Below are 23,621 nucleotides of genomic sequence, written 5' to 3'. Positions count from 1 at the left end.
AAGTGGAAGCAACAATGGAGTCAATCTCCTTAATTCCACTAGAATGTAATTTAATAGTTGAACTGTGCCAGTATGACAAACATATTTATTACCGCTACCATTTCTAAACATACTACTTATTAACTGAGAACCAATGTCAATAATATTCATCATGATTTATTTTTTAACATAAATGTAAAAAATAAAAATACATTTTAAATCTTTTTTTTTTTTTTTTTTTTTAAGCAATAATTTCACGGACCCCCTGCAGTACCTCCGCGGACGTCGCGGACCCCCTGTTGAAGACCCCTGGCCTAACTATCAAACACTATCAATCATCCTACCCTTGACACCAGACTCCATTTATTCAACCCCAAATTCATGCTAATTACAAAGCTTGCAGGACAAGTCAAAATGGCAAAACACACCGCAGCCCAGTTCTAGTGTGTGCTCCACAGCACAGGCCATCAGCTGCTTACTGCACCTCCCCCACTACACTACTGCGTCTCAGCTAATCAACGAAATCAAATTCAGCTGTGGCAATGAGCCGCTCACCCCCCCCCCCCCCCCCCACCCCAGCTCTCGCCCGTTCACTCAATCGCTGCCTGCCTCCTATCCTCCTCGCCCCCCTCTCCTCCAGTCAAATAAATCATGTCCATTATGAGCTTGCAGATCGGCTATTTTGCTTTTTCTCTCCACAGTGCGTCCAGCCTCCTTAACAAGGCACTCATGTTGCTTTCATCGTTGCTTTCATCATCATACCATTTAAACATTAAAACAGCGAAATTAAACAAATATGTTTGCTATAAACGTCAGACGGCTCATCATCATCCGTCCGCCAGTGCGTCAGTTAAGCAAAAGCTAAGGTATGGCAACATGACTGTTGTCTGGTCTTTTACGTGAAGGCACGCATGCAACACACCAGTCATGTTGCCAAACTATTAGCTACATGCACGATGAATTTATTTTAAGAAGTACATTTTATTATTTTCCCCTGTAATCAAGGTATGGTACCATACCCATGTGTGCCTCTGTAGGCTAATCTGCTGTGTCTCGCAATGCTCACATCCATTCGCTATGCTCTCTGTGTTGCTGTGTTGCAGATAGACAGAACATTTTTTCAGACTTTATATCGCCCAATGAGCTTTTAAATCTGCTATTTTCAAATCGCCCATTTGTTTTCATTTTAAAAGAAACCCCTCCAGATTAGAATACTGTATTCTGCTCCTCCATCCATTAACATAAACGAGATGAGAAGTGCTCAAACTATAGGACAATGCATTCCTATGGCCAATAGAAACTGTAGAGACTGTAAATAGCTACAGTACACAATGTCATTATTATGCAGGCCTACATTAAGCAATCAATGTCAAACAATGTATTCAATAGTCCTTTTTTATTTGTGAATGTACAATAAATCCGTTCACTCAATCGCTGCCTGCCTCCTATCCTCCTCGCCCCCCTCTCCTCCAGTCAAATAAATCATGTCCATTATGAGCTTGCAGATCGGCTATTTTGCTTTTTCTCTCCACAGTGCGTCCAGCCTCCTTAACAAGGCACTCATGTTGCTTTCATCATCATACCATTTAAACATTAAAACAGCGAAATTAAACACATATGTTTGCTATAAACGTCAGACTCTGTTAATTTGACATTTGTTTAAGATTGAGAGAAGTAGGCAATTTACTTAAAGCCATAATGCAAGGCTACTAGGAGTGTGACTTCCACAGTGAAATAACAGACTGCCAGTGGCGTCAGTTCATTTCGTTTATTTTTTGACGGCTCATCATCATCCGTCCGCCAGTGCGTCAGTTCAGCAAAAGCTAAGGTATGGCAACATGACTGTTGTCTGGTCTTTTACGTGAAGGCACGCATGCAACACACCAGTCATGTTGCCAAACTATTAGCTACATGCATGATGAATTTATTTTAAGAAGTACATTTTATTATTTTCCCCTGTAATCAAGGTATGGTACCATACCCATGTGTGCCTCTGTAGGCTAATCTGCTGTGTCTCGCAATGCTCACATCCATTCGCTATGCTCTCTGTGTTGCTGTGTTGCAGATAGAACATTTTTTCAGACTTTATATCGCCCAATGAGCTTTTAAATCTGCTATTTTCAAATCGCCCATTTGTTTTCATTTTAAAAGAAACCCCTCCAGATTAGAATACTGTATTCTGCTCCTCCATCCATTAACATAAACGAGATGAGAAGTGCTCAAACTATAGGACAATGCATTCCTATGGCCAATAGAAACTGTAGAGACTGTAAATAGCTACAGTACACTAAGGGTGCGTTCGGAAACCCGCACCGGGTGTGTGCTCAGTGTAGTGAGTGCAGTGGGCGTGACGTTGGAGAGTGCGTTCAGTGTGGCTTATTTACGAACGACCAGTTTTAACAGGCAGCTGTGTGCTTTTTCACTCTGAAGGCAAACTTTCTGAAAAGCAGCAGTTGCTAAGTATGCTAACGTAACGTTGATATTGAAAGGAGATGTAACATTGGCATACCTGCTGTTAGTTTACACGTTAATGCGTGTGAAACTATCAAGGCCAAACGACCAATTAAGCTGCAAATGCTGCATTTTGCGGTAATTTCCTCCATTGTTCACAGCTGAGAAGCATTCGAGACACGGCCATGAAAACCAACCAATCAGAACACCGAACCACCGCACCACACTGCCTAACCCCATCCTCTGAGTAGGGTTGGTGAGTGCGTGCACTCAACACACCAGTGCGCCGCGCACTGGATTTCCGAACGACAACGCACCAAGTGCACCGAATAAACGAACGACAACATGGCACACCAGTGCGTTGAGTGCGCATTTCCGAACGCGCCCAATGTCATTATTATGCAGGCCTACATTAAGCAATCAATGTCAGACAATGTATTCAATAGTCCTTTTTTATTTGTGAATGTACAATAATGACAGAAAATTACACATTTTGGATTGCATTTCTAAGATGCTTTTCTACTTGGATTTCATTCTTTAAAATGTAGAATTAAGTGGGAAGCGGCCACACATGCGTACCGCCACGATATGCATCAGATTTACATCACTGTGTTACAAACAAATATACAAAATCGTTTGAAAGATTACCTTATGTGTTGTGTAGACTCTTCTCCTGCCTTCCTCCATGAGACTACTTCCTTGTTGTGGAAATGCACTGCTGACTGCTGCGCGTAGATTGGCTAAAGTGGCACGTGATAGGCAGCACGCCATATGATTGGCTATAGGAGTGTGAAAGCAGCGCTAACACACTGATCTGCAGTTGCATTGGTTTGGTCAATAGAGGGAGATAGAGGGAGATTCATAAACACTCCTTAAACACTCTTTTCATGTTTTTCTATCTTTGTGGGGACTTTTCTAAAAAACCGTGTGGAGCTCAACAAGCATGTCAGCAATGCTTACTCTCGATTTAAACGATAAACGGTGTGGGGACGCGGTTTTGGGTCCCCACCTGGTTTTGGGTCCTCTGGAGGTGACTGTGTTGTCTAACGTCTGTCCCCACGAAGTAGCAAAAACAAACACACACACACACACACACACACACACACACACACACACACACACACACACACACACACACACACACACACACACACAGAGCCAGGTTTCACTTTCCTGCGCATGTGGTGGGAATGGGATGCTCGTCCATTTACCAGACGTTTATACATTATTCATTCAACTGTTACATAAGCGCATTCTGCATCATCAGATATGACTTGAATGTGTGTGTGTGTGTGTGTATACTGTACACACAGCAAAACGGTTGTTGTCCTGTGTGTGTGTCTGAGAGTGTATGTAATGTATTCATAACTGCATCTGGAAGTGTGTATGTCACAACGCTGTATAGTGATGTTAACAAACCTGGACATTCTTTTTTTTTTTTTTTAGAGATATTATTTTGGGCTACTCTAGCCGTCAAGGCCACACAACTGCACACTTGTTGCGTCCATTCACAGTGTTGTTGTCCTATTTCCATATGTATATTGTAAATTAATGCCTTGCTTGATCACAATACACCCTCACACAATGTGGATATGCTACTTTTGATATTTTTACATTTTAATCCTGAAGAGTAACAGTTTTGGACATTTTTGCAGATCTATAAGCTCACAACGTGTTGCGCTGCGATGCGTTGTGAGCTTGTAGATTGATTATTTTACACCCACACACAACCAAGTCTTTTAGTTCTACTGGATACCTCCATACGATTTTAGTCTAGTTTTAAATCTTTTTGACGAAATTGTCAGTACATTTAGTCATCATAGCTTAGTTTTTGTTTAGTTTTTATTTCGTTTTTGTCTGTGAAAAAAGGTAGTCGAAGGTAAACTTTCATCATTGTTTTAGTCTACGAAATTGACATTGGCTGAGAGCAATGTAACGACCAAAAAAAAGAAAACGGAGACAGAAACAAGACAGAGGGGAAATGAAGGTTGGGGTTCACCGAGAGGTAAAGATGGAGAGAAACAGCGAATAGGCAAGCAGAGAGAGTGAGAGAAAGAGAGACAGAAGTTGTGAGCTGAGTGGGAGAGAAAGAGAGATGAGTCACAGACAGATGAGATGAAGCAGAGAGCTCACCACGTGAATTTACATAGTGTGTGTGACTGTGTGTGTGTGCGTGCGTGCGTGCGTGCGTGCGTGTGTGTGTGTGTGTGTGTGTGTGTGTGTGTGTGTGTGTGTGCGCGCGCGCGTGTGCCTGTGCGTGTGTGTGTGGTATCTGAAATCAAAACCCAACAGAATCCATAACATGGCCTTTTACAGTGTGAGTAATCTGTTTTGATTCGCCCCTATCCGTGGTGGGAAGTATCATTTACTCAAGTGCTGCACAAGAACAAGTACAATTTTGAGGTACTTTTACTTAGAGTATTCAAAGGGGTCCACATTATTATTCTTTGGTGCTAACCGCTCATAAATCTGGCTTTGTCTGTCTGTACATATCGTGGTTGTCGGATGGAAATCTTGTATGTCCAAGTCGACCCAACAACGCCTCGAGGCGTTGTGTGCTTGTAGATCAGCTGTTTTCACTACTTTTGTGCAACAGCCTTGTAGGATGAAGCAGGGCTTTACTTGGTGAAAAAACTTACAAATTCGAAACTTGGAGATACAAGTTTTCTGCCCGACAGTGACAATATGTATGTCCTGCAAAGCTTGCCATTGGCCAAGCTTCGCGGGACGCTTGATGAAATCAACTCGTACAAAGCACTGCTCACTTCACACTGGCTGCACAAAACAGGCGACAACCTGCATTTTTTCAGCCTACAGCCATAGTTCGGTAGTGTGACCACATTGTTCACAGTTAAAGGTTTTTTTTTCTCCATTGTGCAGATGGTGTCTTTCACTGTTTACAGTGAAAAGGTCTTTCTCCTGTGTGGATACGTTGGTGTATCTTCAGGTCACCAAACTGACTAAAACTGTCGTCACACTGTTTACAGATGAAAGGTTTTTCTCCCGTGTGAATACGCTGGTGGATCTCCAGTTGACTTGGCAGTCTGAAACTCTTGTCGCACTGTTTACAGATGTGAGTTCTCCTCCCTCTATAAGTCAGCTGATGTGTCTTTGCTTCTCCTGGTTGAGTTAAAGTCTTGGTAAACCTTTGATGAATGCAAGATTTTGGTTCGTTTGTGTCTCCTTGTTCCTGGCTGGTTGCAATTCTGGTGATTTGCTGGAAGGATTCTGAGGGGATTTGTCCATTTATGGACATTTGGCAGTAGAGGTTGTCATGGCTCGACTGAGATCTGAAGTATGTACAATCAGAACAGCGGACCTTAGTCTGGCAAGATTGAGACCACACTCCGTCTTGGAGTGGCGGTTCTTCGAATCTGCTTCTAGACATGGCCAGATATATAGGGTCAGAGTTTTATGTTCTGTTGGGTAATGGATATTGTATTTATCCTCTTTCTGACTCTTTATGATTTCTATCTCCTTCTCTCTCGACTCTGAGTAATTACACTTAATCATGTGGTCTCTGTGGAATGAAGTGGGATTAAAAAATATCAAATCTTATACATGCTGAGCAGACCTCTGGTCTGACCTCACTCACAACACAACCGGTTGCCGTGCATGTCTGACATGCACGGCAACCGGTTTAACCACTTGAACCGTCAATACTTGACCTTTCATTCTGTACTTAGTCTGCTCTTTTCCCCATCTACACTAAACCTCTTTGCACCTCTTTGTAGATCTGCACTATTTTTGGCTACAGTTCTCAGAATATGGACACTAGAGTTCAAGTGTTTCATATAAAAAAGGGGAAAAAGGTTCCATCACTCAAGTTTTGGAGGACCCCCTGTAGTAACTCTGAGGACCCCCTAGGGTCCCGGACCCCCTGTTGAAGACCCCTGCTCTGAAGGGTCGCTGCTCTCTCGTCACAAGACACTGTGGCGAAGGCATCCAAACAGGTCAGGGTTAGGGTTCTGTCCTTGAGGGACTGTCCTTGACTAATGACTTTATTAGCTGACTAATAGTCATAAGACCATGTCAACTAATCCATTAGTTATTGAACCACATGAACCCTATGGCGTCCCTGTTCTGAGTATTCTGAGTAAGGATGGGACGTCGATATGAACATTTCAATGTCACGATTATTGTGACCAAAGAAATTGCGATTCTTGATATTATCGGTTATCGCAATAATCAAAATGTCAACCATTATCCAGCTTGTAGATTAGCAATTTTTTGGCAAAGAGAAAGAGGAACTGAGTAAAAAAACAAAAAAGTAGGTTATTTACAGGTCCGTTTTACCAAATCTATGCAGCTCGGCAAATAAAAGGTGTTTTTTATCAAGATAAACGATAATAGCGATTAGCGAGCATTCTGTCACAAATAATAGTCAAACATTTAGCAAAAATCACACCTGTGTGAACTGAGCGGTGGAGGCCTGCACACCTTGAGGTACATGCAGGGGTTGAGGTATATGTAGTAGAAGTAAAACTATTGGAAATACTCAAGTACAAATACCTTAAAATGATCGAATCCAACTCTCTAAAGGGCTAGTGGGGGGGGGGGGGGCTAAGTTCTGCTCTGTGTCTGCCATCATTGGCAGTCACTTTATCTGGAAAAGACGGTGCCACCTATACCCATAGTTTGTGTGTCTCATGCTCTGCCCTATAGCTTTTAGGGAATCAAGGACATTATTTGTGAACATGATCTTTTGCACTGTACTGTTGTCTCTTATTACTATTGGATTTTGATGATTTATGTCTCTAATCGTAATCCAATAAATGAATTCAAATGTGTGTGTGTGTGTGTGTGTGTGTGTGTGTGTGTGTGTGTGTGTGTGTGTGTGTGTGTGTGTGTGTGTCCTGCTCAACAGTGCCCCTCCTTTAACTTGTGTGTGTGTGGTCAGGAGAGGTATGGCAGGCTACGGACACGGCCACCCAGTAACATATTGTGAAAGCCAAACACAGGAGCGGCGAGAGACCACCGCTCAAAAACAACGGCTCAATCAGCCTGTCGAGATGTGCAGTTGTACAGACCCCCTGTGTGACCCTGGGCAGTGGAGTATACGATTTAAGCTGTTTCTCCGAATACACCGTCTGTGAATTGTGTTTCCCACACACAATCATGCAGAGAGCCATTACTCTACAAGTGCCAAAGCCTTCTTAAGGTCCAAAAAACACTGCCCCCACTGTGCCACCTTTATCCAACCTTGACTTAACGCCTTCCAGAAAGTAACAGTTTGCAGTTTCTGTTGAATGGTTGGATTGAAAACCCAACTGCAGTGGGTGCAATGGAATGTGGCCTATGTTCAAATGGGCAGTCCGTTGTTGGGCAACTCGACCACCTTGGACACTACAGGTAGAATACTAATGGGCTTATAATTTGCCACATTTGTTTCTTCACCAGCCTTAAAAATTGGTTTCACAACAGCTGTTTTCCAGGTATTTGGAAAAATGCATTGCTTGATTGATAGATTTATCAAGTGAACTATAGGACATTGGGTCGCGACCCACGGGTGGGTCGTGGGACATTTCAGATGTACTAGGGAGGAATCAGATGTAGAGGTCAGCTCCATATATGGAGATCTAAGTGATAATCCAGTCCTCTCCATGTATGGATATCCAGGGTTTGATGAGGTCAGTGACAGTGTCATACTCGTGATCTTCATATATGGATATCCAGGTGATGATAGTCAGCAATCTTGATTTGCAAATGTATTCTGTCTTGGCCATTTGGCATTGCCAAATATGGGCTTAATATTGATGACATCTGGGATCTCCATATGTGATTGCCAGAACAGGCTGTCTTGGTCATTGAGTCAACAATGTGATGTCACAACAGGTCAGCTATAAACATTGAGGCGCTACCCATTGACATACTAATGGGTGTTTGCTATGACTCTCAGACCACTATGGATGGCACCCTGCAAGTTGAAGTAAGCAATGAAGAGTTAGAGAATAAGCAGATTTATTTTCCCTATGCACAAAATTAGAGCCCGACGTGTTCTGGGGTCAGATTCCAATCCCAATGTTGGGGAGACTTTTGTTATGATGACCGAACACAGCTTGGTGCCGTCTTGAAATGTTTATGTCCTCGCACGTATAGCTGTGTGTGTGCGTGCGTGCGTGCGCGCGCGTGTGTGTGTGTCACAGCTTTGGGCCAAGAGAGCAGACAGGACAGAGCAGACCTCACCTCACCCATGCTGCTGCTGCTGCACTCAGAGATGCTGCAGTGCCAGAGGCCTGCCTGGGGAGATGACGATCAAATCAAATAAACACAGATTTTCACTATATTTATCTGTGAAACCGCGTAAAACCAAACGCAATACCTATGATTCCAAATGCTTGTCAGGGTGGGGTGGTCCCCAGTTCAAATATGATTATTTTGGGGGGAGGGTCACTGCCCGAAAAGTTTGGGACCTCTGGCAGGCTCTGAGGTGAATCGTGACACACCGGTCAACAAGCCCTGTTTGGCTGTACTGGCTCTCAGCTCTTATCAGGCCCCCAGAAGAATAAAAGTCCTCCTTAGCCACAGACAGACAGTGCAAACTGCTGGTAACCTTCCAGTACAGCTTCTCAAATTGCACCGGGTGCTGCAATTTCCCAAACTGCAATAGGCTGCAGTTTCTTCTCTTCTCCCCCACACCCCCTTTTTTATCGCTTCAGAAGAAGAGCAGAATCGATGTGTTCCTGTATAGCGAACGGCCCCGGCACAAATAATAATGTAGACAGAAGCTAGCTTATCCATCTCAATTTAAGTGATCAGTCTAGCAGTGAAATATGGCAGTGCTGTATGTAGGGTTAGGGCCATATGGACATTTGTTGGTAAATGTTCTGCCCCAGAATAATGGATGATGTTGGGGACATTTAGATTATCGCGATAATATCGTAAATCGCAATTTCTTTGGCCACAATAATTGTGACATTTTCATATTGTGCCATCCCTAATCGCTATACAGTACTACTGTGAGGCTGTGGTAATGCATCAGACGTCATCATCATCACGAGAGGACACAGTGGGATGCCGAAGAGAGGGGCTTGACAAATGTAGATGATACAGGTGGTGGTGGAAAAAGTACTAATTTTTTAGTAGTAAAAGTATCAATATTGCAGTATAGAAATACTCTGTTAAAGTAAAAATCCGGATTTCAAAATGTACTTGAGTAAAATACGAAAGTAGTGGCATCAAACTATACTTAAAGTACCAAAAGTAAAAGTACAAAGTGTTTGAAAATAGCAGATCTACAAGCTCACGTGAGCCTGTAGAACGATATCCATCCATTTGTCCGCAGCAAAATACTTCAAAACCTCTTAAGCCCCAGCCGGGTCCAAATGCAGTGTAAAACATCAAATTTCTCTTTTGTCATGCTGTGATCACTTACCTAGGAAAAGATGATTGAAAAAGACCTCCCGTTTTGCCTTCTGAATAGTGAATGAGCCTCAAGACCTCATTAAAAACATATAGTGAATAGAGAAATTGTTCACCAAGGTGTCATCAATTGATAGGCAAAATTGTATGAATATGTTCCAAACTATGTAAACTCTACAGATGTTTTAGTGAGAGTAGTGCTGTAATATTTGTAATGTTAAAGTATAGGGCAAAAAATGATAAAAACGAGTAACAATAAGTTGTAATAATTAGTGTTGCCCGATCCCGATCACGTGATCGGATCGGCCGCCGATATGGCCGTTTTTATAAGATCGGAGATCGGGGGGAAAAAAAAAATCGAATTTTTTTTTTTTTTTTTTTTTTTTTTTTCAAAAAAATATTTTCTGGGAGTACTGAAAGTTACAGGTAAGGTGAATGCGATATGAAATGTAAGCTTACCATAATCACAGTAATCCTTAATCATTTTCAATCATATTCAAGGGCTTTTGGAGAAATGAGACAGACAGAGCACTGCAGAGGGAAGGTGATTGTGTCAGACTCTGTGTCCAGCTGGCAGCTGATGCCAATAAGTAGTAATTGGCCCCTTGCTAATGGATCAAAGGAAGGCAATTATGTCTCTCTGCACTGTCAACTAGCTCAGAGGTTCTCAACCTGTGGGTCGGGACCCCCAGGGGGGTCCTCAAATTATTTTGGGGGGGTCCCCAGATGATTAACTTAATGTGCAACATTGTTTTCTCTCTCAACAGTAAACAAATCAACATAAAGTTTAAGTGTATAGAGGGTATCTGCACATTTCGAAAGTGAAAAATTAAGGACTTTTTAATACCTCTAAAATGACAAATTAAACATTGGCCAAATTGTCAAATATTAAAGCCAGAAATTGTGAAAATAGCCGATCTACATGCTCACAACTCCTCGCGTTGCGAGGCGTTGTGAGCATGTAGATCTGCTATTTTCACAATAGAACCGTGTTATACAAAATATACTTCCTCAACTCTTCAGGGTCGGGGGTCCCCAGTTAAAATATGATTATTTTGGGGGTCACGGCCTGAAAAGGTTGAGAACCAAGTGATAGAATGAATAGAATTTTTTTTTCTTCTTAATGCCTTGCCAAAAGATCGGATCGGGAAAGATCGGGATCGAATCGGAAGCAATAATATTTGATCGGTATCGGATCGGGAGCAAAAAAACCCTGATCGGGGCATCCCTAGTAATAATACTGTAATATGAGTAATGTATGGATGAAAAGTACAACGGCAGCTGATTACTATGCTGTAGGCCCCCTGTAACAATAATCAACAATGAATTTGTAGTTTGATTTGGTCTCTATTGATTTATTGGCATTTATTGACAGCTGTTCAGAGGTCAACACCTATGGTGTCAGTGTCCTTGGCACCAAAAAGTTTGAGAACCACTGATTTGTAGAATCGTCCCTGGTCTGAACGGGTTAAGTGGCTTCAATATGGTCAAGAGGCAGGGAAGCGTGCGTGTGCGTGTGTGCGTGTGCGTGTGTGCGTGTGCGTGTGTGTGTGTGTGTGTGTGTGTGTGTGTGTGTGTGTGTGTGTGTGTGTGTGTGTGTGTGTGTGTGTGTGTGTGTGTGTGTGTGTGTGTGTGTGTGTGACAGAGAGAGTGAGAGAGCGAGAAAGGGATAGATGCGAGGAGGGAGAGAGAGTGAGAGAGGGGGAGAGAGAGAGAGGAGGAGGAGAGATGAAAGATGAAGAGCCAACAGGCGAGAAGCAGCAGCTGCGTTCGTTCCTCTCGCCTCGTGACGCTGCCTGCCTGCGCGTGAGTTTGTTTACATCCATCCGTCGGCGTTCGCCCGACATCAGAGAGGCCCTGCGGAAGATATAGGAAGGATTATAGAACGGAAAGGAAGGGACAGGAGGACGTGTCCGTGTCCGGGTAGGTCTGTGGAGAGCTGCCGGGTGCCGGTGGTGGCACTGCCATTTAACTGTCATGTCATGATGTAGCGTGGATGGGATCGGAAGAGCCGCCACGCTGTGGCGGTGTCATGTAAAAAAAAAAGACGGCATGGAAATGGAACAGATGCTCCGAGGCGTTAAGTAAGAGGAGGGGGGTGAAAATGCACAATCATGCTGTGAGGCGCTTATTATGAGACGGGTCGTTTTTTTCCGCTCCACATGGGTGCTCTCTCTCTGTGCATGGTTGAGAAAACTCTTCTGTTGTTTATTAATAGCTTGTGCTGCTGTTCTTTCTGGTTGCTCTGACTGTTAGTAGTAGTATATCCAAAATAGGAACTGCTTGGAGTAGCCCTACTACTAATGCAGGATAGATGTAGGTATATATGGGTACGATGATCAGGGACGTGCAGAGAATGTTAGAGAGGCACGGGCTGGCATTTCTAAAAGGCCTTTGGGTGAAAATCGCAAAAATAGCAGACCTCCAAGCTCACAACGTGTCGCAGCAGGTCGGGTATTTTCAAGATTTTTCAAGCTTTTGCTTGATTTCTGCACAGGGAGAGCAATTCTTTCAACATGAGATGCTCAGTTCAAGTTCAGGAGAGTTTGGACAAAGCAATTCTCTTGAATGTTGCCTTCAGGTATGGCATGGAAAGAGGGCATTTGCATTTCTTTCACCATAGTAAAACTGCATTCATGGTTCTGGAGAGGGCACTTTTTACAGACGGATAAAAGGCAGGGGCTCAAGCCCCCCTTTGATGTCTATGTGTACACTTGCCTGACGATGATGACCACAGCTGTGTGCCGATGTACATTATAACATTAGGTTAAGCACAAATCGCGTGTGCGTGCGTGTGTGCGTGTGTGACAAACGTCCGTTCACTTGTCAAATGCACCATCATGGCTTTGAGTGGCACATCGTGAGCTGACCATGCACGCCTACCAGACCTGTTGAAACCCCACATCCATGTTGCACACATCATGCATACATTACAGATGTGATATATGAGGATTTCAAAGGGCCTGTGTGGAAATCCATGGAGAAAGTGTGACGGGCTGGCAGGGCCTCAGAGAGGGGCCCGTCTTGGAATCCAAAGGTTTGATTCCCGGCTCATCCTGCCTAAGTGTCCTTGAGCAAGACACTGCTCCCGATGAGCAGCCTTGCGTGGTTTCCTCCGCCATCGGTGTATGAATGGGTGAATGTGAAGTACAATGTAATATAAAGCGCATTGGAGAAAAGCACTATAAATGCAGCCCATTTACTTTTGCTGGGCGTGAAATGTCATTTCAAACAAGGGCTAATTATGCCTGAATAGGGAGGAGAAACTAGGCAGGGAGGTGTGAAGAGTTCTTATCCGTATAAATGTACATCAAGTTATTCTGAATCTTTACATTGGCATGGACCACCTGTTTGATATGCATTCAGGCCACACGGAGTGGACCCCCCTGTTTTGATAGCATTTTTGATCTACAATCTACTGTGTAAAATGTTCAATGAGGTTTTATTTTCACTTTAATCTTTGAGAACTGTTGTTTGGTGCACATGATGTAATTCAGTTCTGTTACATTTTATTTTCACTTTGTTTATGTCTGTCTGTCTGTGTGTCTCTCATGGTAAGATGCTCACTAACTGGTCTGTTGAACAAGGTTTGGACTGCACTGAGGAAGGAACCTCGTGGTTAGCAGTGCTTTCCTTGAAATACAGGAAGTGTGTTGTAAACCAGAGCACAATGTACATGTGGATATACGTTACACACACACACACACACACACACACACACACACACACACACACACACACACACACACACACACACACACACACACACACACACACACACAGCTAATCAGGCTGGTGTGACGTAGCATTGGCAGGATGAAGAGTGTGTGTGTGTGTGTGTGTGTGTGTGTACACACGTGTGAGTGTGAGTGTGCGTGTGCAGCTTTGGCGAGGCTAATTTTCATGTGAAAAGAGGACTACAGCTGCTCTGTCCTTCTAAAGAAATTATTCATGCTCTATTCTAGTGTGGACACACACACACACACACACACACACACACACACACACACACACACACACACACACACACACACACTGCTCTCTGCTGCTCTCTGGAGCCAGTTTGTATTGATCAGAGTCTCTCTTATAGGCTGCAGATGGCCATTTAGGAAGCAGGGCCTTTGGAGCAGCAGGAGACACACACACACACACACACACACACACACACACACACACACACACACACACACACACACACACACACACACACACACACACACACACACACACACACACACACTGATTATGCTTTTGTGGATGTATGACTTGTATAAATGTATGTGACTTGATCAAATAAACTAAACTAGAAACTAAAACCCTATGCAATAAACATTGAATTGTGTCACAGAAGCACTGCTGTGCTTCATATTATCCTGCTACAGAGTCTATCTGGTCAACATTCGCCCACATAGAGTTCAACCTGTTTGCGCCTGCAAACTGAAATCCAGAACCAAATCTCTCTCTCTCTATAGCTCTGTTCAGATAGGCCTATACAAGATGTTCAGGCAACGTGTCGGCATATTAGATTTTGGTGTCATGTGTTTTTTTTTGGCATTTTTTTGGCATGCCTGCTTGGGACCTACAACACAGCAGGCTGTAGAGACAGTCTGGTTATGTTTTTTCATTTTCATTCTTACTTTTTACAATGCCTCTGCTACAACTAGTCCAACTCACCGTCGCAGACACTCTCTATTACATGCGTGCACGCACGCACACATGCACGTACATGCATAGCCACACATGCTGTAACACAGTGGTTCTGAAACCCCCTCAGCATTCATTGAGGGGGTCCTAAATGGACCCTTACATGTCTGTAACTCTGAGAGTGTACAGATGGAATCAAATGGACCCTTACAGGTCTGTAACCCTTACGGATCCATTTGTTTCCATTTGCACACTCAGTGTTCTGGAGGGGTCCTTGAAAGTAAAAGAGTTTGAGAACCAATGCTGTACAGCATAAGAGGAAGATGATTGCAGACACACTATAAACACTCTGAAGCCTGATAGATGTTTGGTGGTAGGTCTGAGGTGGAGGTGTGGAAACATGAGGCATGCATGTAGTATATACATACGTACCACCGCTGAGAGAGAACTGCCATACATAAATACATGAGATGGACTGGCTGACGCAGGACAGGGGAAAGTTGAGACAGACATTGTTTCTCACCTCACTCTCTCTCTCTGTCTCTTACACCTCTGTCTCTCTCTGTGTCTCTCTGTGTCTCTGGCATTTTTACTGTTCTGAAAGACATTTAAACATTAATATTAAACAAATTATGCCCAAAAGGTTTAGGCGTAAGGGGTAAGGCAGCGTGGCGCGCAAGATAGGGCCCTCTCTCTCTCTCTCTTCTATTCAAAGGGGCTTCGTTGACACAATGCCAAAGTGAAACAAAACGAATAAAACAGAACAACTATCTTACAAAACCATAATAATTGTGCATCTCTCTCTTTCTCTCTCTCTCTCTCTCTCTCTCTCTCTCTCTTTCTCTCTCTCTCTCTCTCTCTCTCTCTCTCTCTCTCTCTCTCTCTCTCTCTCTCTCTCTCTCTCTCTCTCTCTCTCTCTCTCTCTCCAGATAGTAAAGCACTCTTGCCCTGCCTTGGTGTGTGTGGGGTCAGGTGGACTCCTCTTCCTTTACAGTGGATCAGTGGACCCTCTCTCTGCCTCTACAGTGAGAACACATTTATTCATTTACTTTTCCTTATGGAGGAACATGTTTTCATATTGTCATCATGTGTAATGTGGTATGTGTACTGTATCTGTTTTGGGGGTTTACCGCGTATGGTGAAAAGTATTGCTTCAGTTGACGATATCCTGAAAGTTTTTCTGTTACTGGCATCGTCTTAAACATACTTTGGTTTAGTCACGGTGAACTACTGCTGATCGCTAGAGCCCAACCCATGCTAGATTTTTCTGTCTGATTACATTTTGCAGAGTCCTATAGTATTGATTTAGCAATGTTTTGACTGCTATTTTGTAAAACGGACCCTTACAGGTCTTTAACTCTGAGCGTGTATAAATGGAAGAGTTATGGGAGTCCCAGTTGGAGAAGCACTGCTCTAGGGAAAATCCAGATCCCAGTTTTGTTTAGCGTGCACACTGCACAGCAAACATCCAGCCGCTACTTGAGGTCATCATTGTCTCCACCAGCCGAAGGCATGGGGGAGAGTATGTTTTCCTCTCCGTCCGTGCGTCCGTGCGTCCGTCCGTGCGTCCTCGCAGTTTGTGAGCGCCAAATCTCAGTCGCCGTTGGCCCGGTCGCTGCCAAAGTGAGCACACACATTCCCTGGATGCCAATCTAGAACCTCTGCCCTAAACTTTTCAAATGGGCCTTTTCTAGCGCCAACTAGTGGCCGATGTTTGCTAAACACATTTCTGTGCACTACTCTTACAGATTTTGTCCAAAAATCCTACAAATCGGTAGGCAATATCTCGACAGTCATGTGATCAACACGGATCTGTCCGATTTTGCATATTCCATCCTGATTGGCTAAGATTGGCTTCCAAAGTTTATGGGATTGAGCCGTTTTGAACAAAATGCCTCAAATCACAAACGCAAAGTGCAATTATCATGAAATCGCGCACACACGTTCCCACTAGGCCGAGGAAGAAATGCCACTTAATTTTTTTTAATCAGCCTCATGGTGGCGCTATAACAGCCCGATTTGTGGTTTTACCTATAACTCCACCGATCAGTTTCAAACTTTGTAAGCGCACTCCCTAGAGGCTAAGGATAAACCGTTGCCCTGCATTTTTCACATCAGCCTTTTATAGCGCCACCTTTGGGCCGACTTATGTAAAACACATTTTTGGATATTACCTTGAGATTTTATCCAAAAATCATGCAAATCGGTACACAGTATCTCTATAGTCATGTGATCAAGTCCGATCCGTCTGATATTTCATATTCCATCCTGATTGGCTAATATTAGCTTCCAAAGTTTGCAGGATTGCTCCGTTTTTGAACAAAATGCCTCAAATCATCAACGCAGCTTGCGATTACCGTGACATTTGCCACACATATTCCCACTAGGTCAAGGAACAAATGCTACCTTTTTAACATTGTCCTGTTATAGCGCCACCAGCAGGTAGACTTTAGCAAAACACATTTTTGGAACACAATGCTTGAAATCATGCATGCAGCGTCCGATTGCCATGAAAGATCTAAGGTGAAGAACATATGCCACCCTTTTTACATTGGCCTATTATAGAGTAGCACCACCAGGACGCACGGCCTGGTGGAGACCTGTGCTCGGAAGAGCACTGCTTCTAGTTTTGACATGCTTTGTGTCTGTTGGTGTATCTGGAGCTCATCCTGCAAACTGTGGCATTCCTTAATGTGCACACAGTGCCAGTAGGTCACTGAAGTCGTTTCACTCACTGTGATGTCAGGGGAACCACACTAACAGAATCCCTTTTATGCCCATACATGGAGATCCCTGATGTCATCAATATTAAGCCCATATCTAACAGGACTTCATATGGGAATGCCCATATATGGAGGCCACATCTGCCACATACCACACTAACAGAATCCATATATGGCCAAGACAGCCCATATCTGTGTGGCTGGTTCTACAGACAGGAATCTCCATTTATGGGCATAAAAGGGATTGTATGTATGATGTCAGATGTCATAGAGGTAATAGGACTTTCACATAACGAATAACTGAGTAAGCATGTTTGGGCTCTCACAGCATATCTCCATATACAGTACATGGATTTCCATATATGGGTACCAGGGGTCTCCATATATGCGTAACTGGTCCGATATACATCACTGGCCAGATGGCCAAGACATGGCGTGACCTTGCGAGGGGCGTCTTACTAGTAGTATATACATATAGACCTGTACATTTTCTTTTAACTTTATTTACCCAGGGTACAACCACAGTCTTATACTGTTGTACTGGGAGCTGACCAGTACAACCACAGTCTTATACTGTTGTACTGGGAGCTGACCAGTACAACCCACAGTCAGTCTTATACTGTTGTACTGGGAGCTGACCAGTACAACCCACAGTCAGTCTTATACTGTTGTACTGGGAGCTGACCAGTACAACCACAGTCAGTCTTATACTGTTGGCCACTGAGCCAACACTGGAGCAGTGGAGGCAAAGGTGGATTTTTCCCTGCCGGTCCGGGGAAAGAGGCAAACATTGTGAAAATAGCAGATCTACAAACTCACAACGCCTCGCGCTTTGAGACGTTGTGAGCTTGTAGTTCAGGCTATTTTCTTAATATTTATCTGTGGAACCGAGTAAAAAAAATGTAATCCCTACAATTCCAAGTGCTTAGTCAGTTTGGTGGGGCTCCAATTCAAATAGGATTATTTTGGGGGGGTCGCGGCCTGAAACATTTTGTGTACCCTTGGTCTAATAATGCATATCTGACTGTGTTGGTTTGAGGTGACTAGAAGCTATGAAGTGTGTGTGTGTGTGTGTGTGTGTGTGTGTGTGTGTGTGTGTGTGTGTGTGTGTGTGTGTGTGTGTGTGTGTGTGTGTGTGTGTGTGTGTGTGTGTGTGTGTGTGTGTGTGTGTGTGTGTGTGTGTGTGTGTGTGTGTGTGTGTGTGTGTGTGTAACTAGTTAGAGTTTGAGAGAGACGGCAAGATAAACATGTCATATGTTCAAGCCTGTTATGATTCCTTCACACGCCAACATGTGTGTGTCTGAACTATGAATGTAGTTTAACCTTAGAAGTAGCCGATGAATTACCTGTAGGTCATTTTATCATCTAATCAGGCTTTTATAAACACCTTGAACAGTATTTAATTTACTTCATTCAGTATTTAGATATTTGATGTAAATGTTATCAGTCCTCCTCCTCCAGGACGAGGACCCCATACACACCCATTGTAACTCCATTTTATTCATGATACTGTAGATTATTAAAAACACCCATTATCTTTTCTGGTGACTCATAATACACTCCTAATACATGAGCAAGCCATGTTTTTTTCAATAACGTTTTTCATTTATTTTAAATAATGTTTTATTCTCCCAAAGAATTTTTTAAAATAAATGAAAAAAGTTATCAACACGGCCTGCTCACGTATTAGGAGGGTATTATGAGTCACCGCTCACCGTAAAACAATTATAATGGGTGTTTTTAATGAATCTATCTTCCTGGGCCTGGAGGGCCTGGTAACATTTACATAAAATACCTAAATATTGAATCAAGCAAATTAAAAATTAGAAACTAAAAGCCTGATTAGACGATGAAATGACCAAAAACTGAAAGTGAAATATCCCTTTAATAATACTGTAAGACGTACAGTATAAATCTTACAGATTAAATCCAACATTTGAGCTGTTATAAGCACCACTTATAATTCACCAGTAACCCTTGCTGTCTGCTGCGCACAAATATGTCATTCTGTTTATTCACACTGAACAGTGTAATGGAAACTAGCTCGAGGGTGGGGTCACATGCTTAGCTTTGATTTCATAAGGAACTCGATTCCCTTATGTAGATTTATTTGATGATACAAATGCATAATTGCATATACATGACCATATTTATTTATTTTGGTGCTTTCTTTGAGGGCAAAATGATCATCATTTTAATACCTTATATGTATAATACATTTTATACATATACTTTTGATGCCAATACTTGTGATTATTTTTATTGGTCTATTTTGATGCCAATACTTGATGATTATTTTTATAACTAAAGATATTATTGCTTAAGTGGAAGACACCAGAACTATGACCAGAGTTATGGTGGTTACTGGTTTATCGTGCTGCTGGGTGTGAACTTCCCCTAAGGCCAGTCCACACCAATGCAACCAGTCGCAACTCTTTGCAACAAAACTGTTGCATGCAACTACTTGCAACCATTATCCCCAATGGCTGTTGCAAGAAGTTTCATTGGTGCAGTCTAGACTGCGTGCAATAACTGCAATACAGCAGTGTTTTTAGTTTTAGTTTTTTCGTTCAAAACAACTTTTTGGGGGGAGATACAGCGATACCGTCATAACGTCTGTAAAAACAGTGACTAAAAATCCATAACACCCCAGCCCTAATGGCAATCTGTAACCAAATCAAAACCATTAACAGATCACAACCAAAACCATGCTGTGGTAAGCCGGCTACGCCTCGGCAAACACACCCAGTCCAAAAAAAAACACAAATGGTTTTCACTTTTGAGTTTTGCTCAGCCTAAGTTTAGCCATGTGTGTGTGTCTCCCAGATGAACGCTGGGGACTGGCTGAACGGAGGTGGGTTGACAAATGGCAGGCAGTCTGTTTGTCAGTGTCTGCCCTATTAAAGGTCTGCATTTAAAAAGCCATCGTTCTGCCAAAAACTAAAACACTTCCTGTGTGTTTGCATAGAGAGAGAAAGAGAGAGTTCTTGCCTTTTCTGTAAAACACACACACGCACGCACGCACACACACACACAATGCAGGTAGTTAACAGTAAAAAGGATTTCACCATGTATGGTCAAGGTGACCAGACTGATCACTCTCTCTCTCTCTCTCTCTCTCTCTCTCTCTCTCTCTCTCTCTCTCTCTCTCTGACAAAGGGAAACCCTGACACACACACACACACACACACACACACACACACACACACACACACCCGCCAGAATCACACACTCTAAACACAAACAAACTTTTGAACCCAGCTTAAATATGCAAGCGATAACCACTTTAGTAAATGGACTGTTATGTTTTCCTGTTGATATACTTTCTACATATCGTAACAATCAGGATTCAAATTCCAAAACATGATGTCGTTCCCGGACGACGACGACATAATGGCTACACTGAGCAACATCAACCATGTCATACTTTTCTCTATAAATCTCAGCAGCGATAATGGTGGCAGGTCAACTGAATGACCTCTGGAACCAAAACCTCACAGAGCATGCGCAGTAGGGTTTTAAATGCTGAAATGTTGCTATCCCAGATTTGACCACCAGGCTACGGCCCGCCCTGCGTTTTCGTCCGATGCTCAGATTGACATGGGAATTCAGCGGCAAATAGGCCGGCCTGGGAGTGGTGCCAAAAAGGCATTATAATGATCCACCTGTTTGCACGGACCCCCGGTGGCCCATAGACCTCAGTTTGATTTACGTCTGGATATGAGTGGAGGCTATATGGCTACAATATATTACTCACTGTAGGCCTGCTGCATAGCTGTGTGCGCTGCGTGCGTTCGTAAATCAGCTTTGTGAACGTTGTGTTGGGACATTGCGTGTCAGGAGGTCCAACTGGGATTAGCCCGGTCCTAGTGTTCCCACAGCTGTGTGTGTGTGTGTGTGTGTGTGTGTGTGTGTGTGTGTGTGTGTGTGTGTGTGTGTGTGTGTGTGTGTGTGTGTGTGTGTGTGTGTGTGTGTGTGTGTGTGTGTGTGTGTGTGTGTGTGTGTGTGTGTGTGTGTGTGTGTGTGTCTGAGAGAGACAGACTCGGTGTACCAATTCATGTGATTCACGAATCTACACACACACACACACACACACACACTGCAGGCTAAATTTGGCATATCCTAATATGGCAGCTTTCCACCTTCAGTGCAGTGGTGGATTATTACTACTGCCCACATCAGCGACAACTTTGGCATTACTCTGAAATTTCTTTTGGAGTCGCAGGCTGGGTAGCAGCATGAAAGAAAAGTTTGACAACTCAGGAATTTGCAGAAATCCGCGAATGGCAGCGAACTGCTCCATTCTCATTGAAATGCATCGTAGGCAGAATCCGCCCGCATAGGTAGCATAAAAGTGCTGTGTGACCATGCTCTTAACCCAACCCATTACAGTATAAGACCTGAGGCCCATTCTACTAAATGCCTTCTAAAATCAGGCACTGAGCGCTGCGGTGCGAGCTAGATATTTTTGAAAAATGATGTCAATTTCTAAGAAATCTGAATATATTGGCACTATTCTATTAACACATGGGAAGCCAAGGTTTCTAACATTTCTAGCTGTTGCTGCTGCCGTCTTTCACTTACGCTTTAATTTTGAAGAGCCTCGGAAGCTTTGTGCGTGTGCACGTGAGTGTCCACTGACGATTGAGGAGCATAATCCATTTGTTTACAAACGCTCGCGAAACTAAAATCCAAACCTGGGCCGACCACCACGGTAAAGTATCGCCGTGAAAACAATCAGATCTCTGCTTCCCTGGCGTTCTTTGCACCTTATTCATAGATACAGCCCTTTTTATGTTTCAGCATAGAATAGAAATCAATTCAGCCTAGACGCGCCATTTTGTCTCTCTGCGAGCTACGTTATGACGTATGGACCAGGGTCTTTCACTGACAACACAGGATGCATGCAGCTCCATGTAACCAAGTTAACCCTTTGTCTCGTTCCTGAACGAGACAACTCCTTTTGGCACAGCGACCTCCAGTGGCCGTATCTCGTTACTGAACGAGTTTGGCCCCTTGGGTGTTAATGTATCCTAAATCCTAAAAGATTTCTGAAAAACCTATGTTTCTATTTCAGTGGTGCTCAAACCTTTTCATGTGAAGGACCGCCAAAATGATATGTATTTGGCCACGGACCCACCATCTCAAAATATTTAGTTTCAGGGACCCCCAGAAGTAAAAGCTTGTATATCTGCTATGTTTCAATAGCTAAAGTATAAAATAACTCCAGGTCCTAATGGGTCTGGTAGGATAGGAAGCTGGTGAAGCACTCTGACCAGCTGAACAAACTCACTGTACTGTATGTCTCTCTGGGTAATAACAGCAGCTCAAATGGCCAATAGGGAAACGTTTAAATGTAAATCACCATCGGGCCTAGCATAAATACAGAGAGCTCTGAAACAGATCAGGTACAACTGATGTTTACACCTTGATATTGAGATAGCTTATGCATGTGCCTGAAGCATACACGCACGCACACTCGCAAGCTTAAAGCCTGATTTACACTTAGTTATATGCGCAGGTGTCGTCGTGCCCTGGAAATAGATGATGTGCCAGCTTGTGAGCTTGTAGATTACACCCCAAACGGAACTTTGAACATTTAGTGGATTTTCTGGGGTCTGGGGTTTTCAGTTAAAACCTTTTAATACATGATGGGGCCATGGTAAAGACTTAGGTTTTGTAAAAACAGCTTGTCATGTGACACCGTAATCGTTACAATTCTAAAGGATCCTGTGGAGGAATTCAGATCAATTAATAATCAATGGGAAAATGAGGAGACAAGACAGTGTATTAGGTGGTGGTGGTTATGCTTTATGTAACATGATATCATGGACAGAAGTACAGTTTAACACTCTGGGCAGTGGTAAAGTAGTTCTGCCAAGAAGAATGGTCAGACACTAGAGTTATACTGTGTGGCTTCAAGGCCTCTGGAACGAGCTGTACCATAACAAGATAGGCTTTACCAAAACAATAGCTACTGAGGCTTACTGAAGGCCTCTCGACTCCTAACTATCAAGTATTAGTATCAAGACCTAGATATTTGATAATCAATGAACACTTGATCTACTCTAATAACGTCACACATAATCAATCATAATATATAATCTACTACAATCCCCAACCCTAGTAGTGACCTTTCTTTGATCACTAGGATCCGTTTGATCCCAGAGCTTTGGAAGCAAGCGGTCGTTTGTTCTGCATGGTAAGTGTAAGACTGTTGTCCCTGGCTTTAGCTGTGGAAAATGTGACTGTATTTCTCACTCCTCCACGTTTGGGGGCCCAATAACACAAGTGGAATTGCGCTGCATTGGAAGTGCGTTTGAGAAAGAGAGAGAGAGAGAAGGATTGTGTTTCAGAGTTGTCGGACCACGTTAGGATGGATGTTGAGTCATTACATTGGATCATTTTATATATACAGTTTACATAAAGTTCTTGTTAGTTGAGCTGTGTTGAAGCGCGAGG

At 43.2% G+C, this 23,621-nt stretch overlaps 1 protein-coding gene across 3 annotated transcripts in view; it reads left to right on the top strand.

Annotated features, from left to right (window-relative positions):
- LOC308280068 (inositol polyphosphate-4-phosphatase type I A-like) overlaps positions 1-23,621 on the top strand; it is a 101,898-nt gene that overhangs the window by 12,855 nt on the left and 65,422 nt on the right. For all 3 annotated transcript variants that reach the window (XM_080720329.1, XM_080720328.1, XM_080720327.1), the window contains exon 2: positions 15,366-15,461. The gene's annotated coding sequence lies outside the window, so the exon portion shown is untranslated. The remainder of the gene's footprint in view (positions 1-15,365; positions 15,462-23,621) is intronic.

This window comes from Nannobrachium achirus, assembly GCF_963921795.1.
Source record: "Nannobrachium achirus genome assembly, chromosome: 24".
Classification (NCBI taxonomy): Eukaryota; Metazoa; Chordata; class Actinopteri; order Myctophiformes; family Myctophidae; genus Nannobrachium; species Nannobrachium achirus.
The sequence above is the reverse complement of the archived record's forward strand: the minus strand, read 5'-3'. Positions and strand labels throughout refer to the sequence as shown.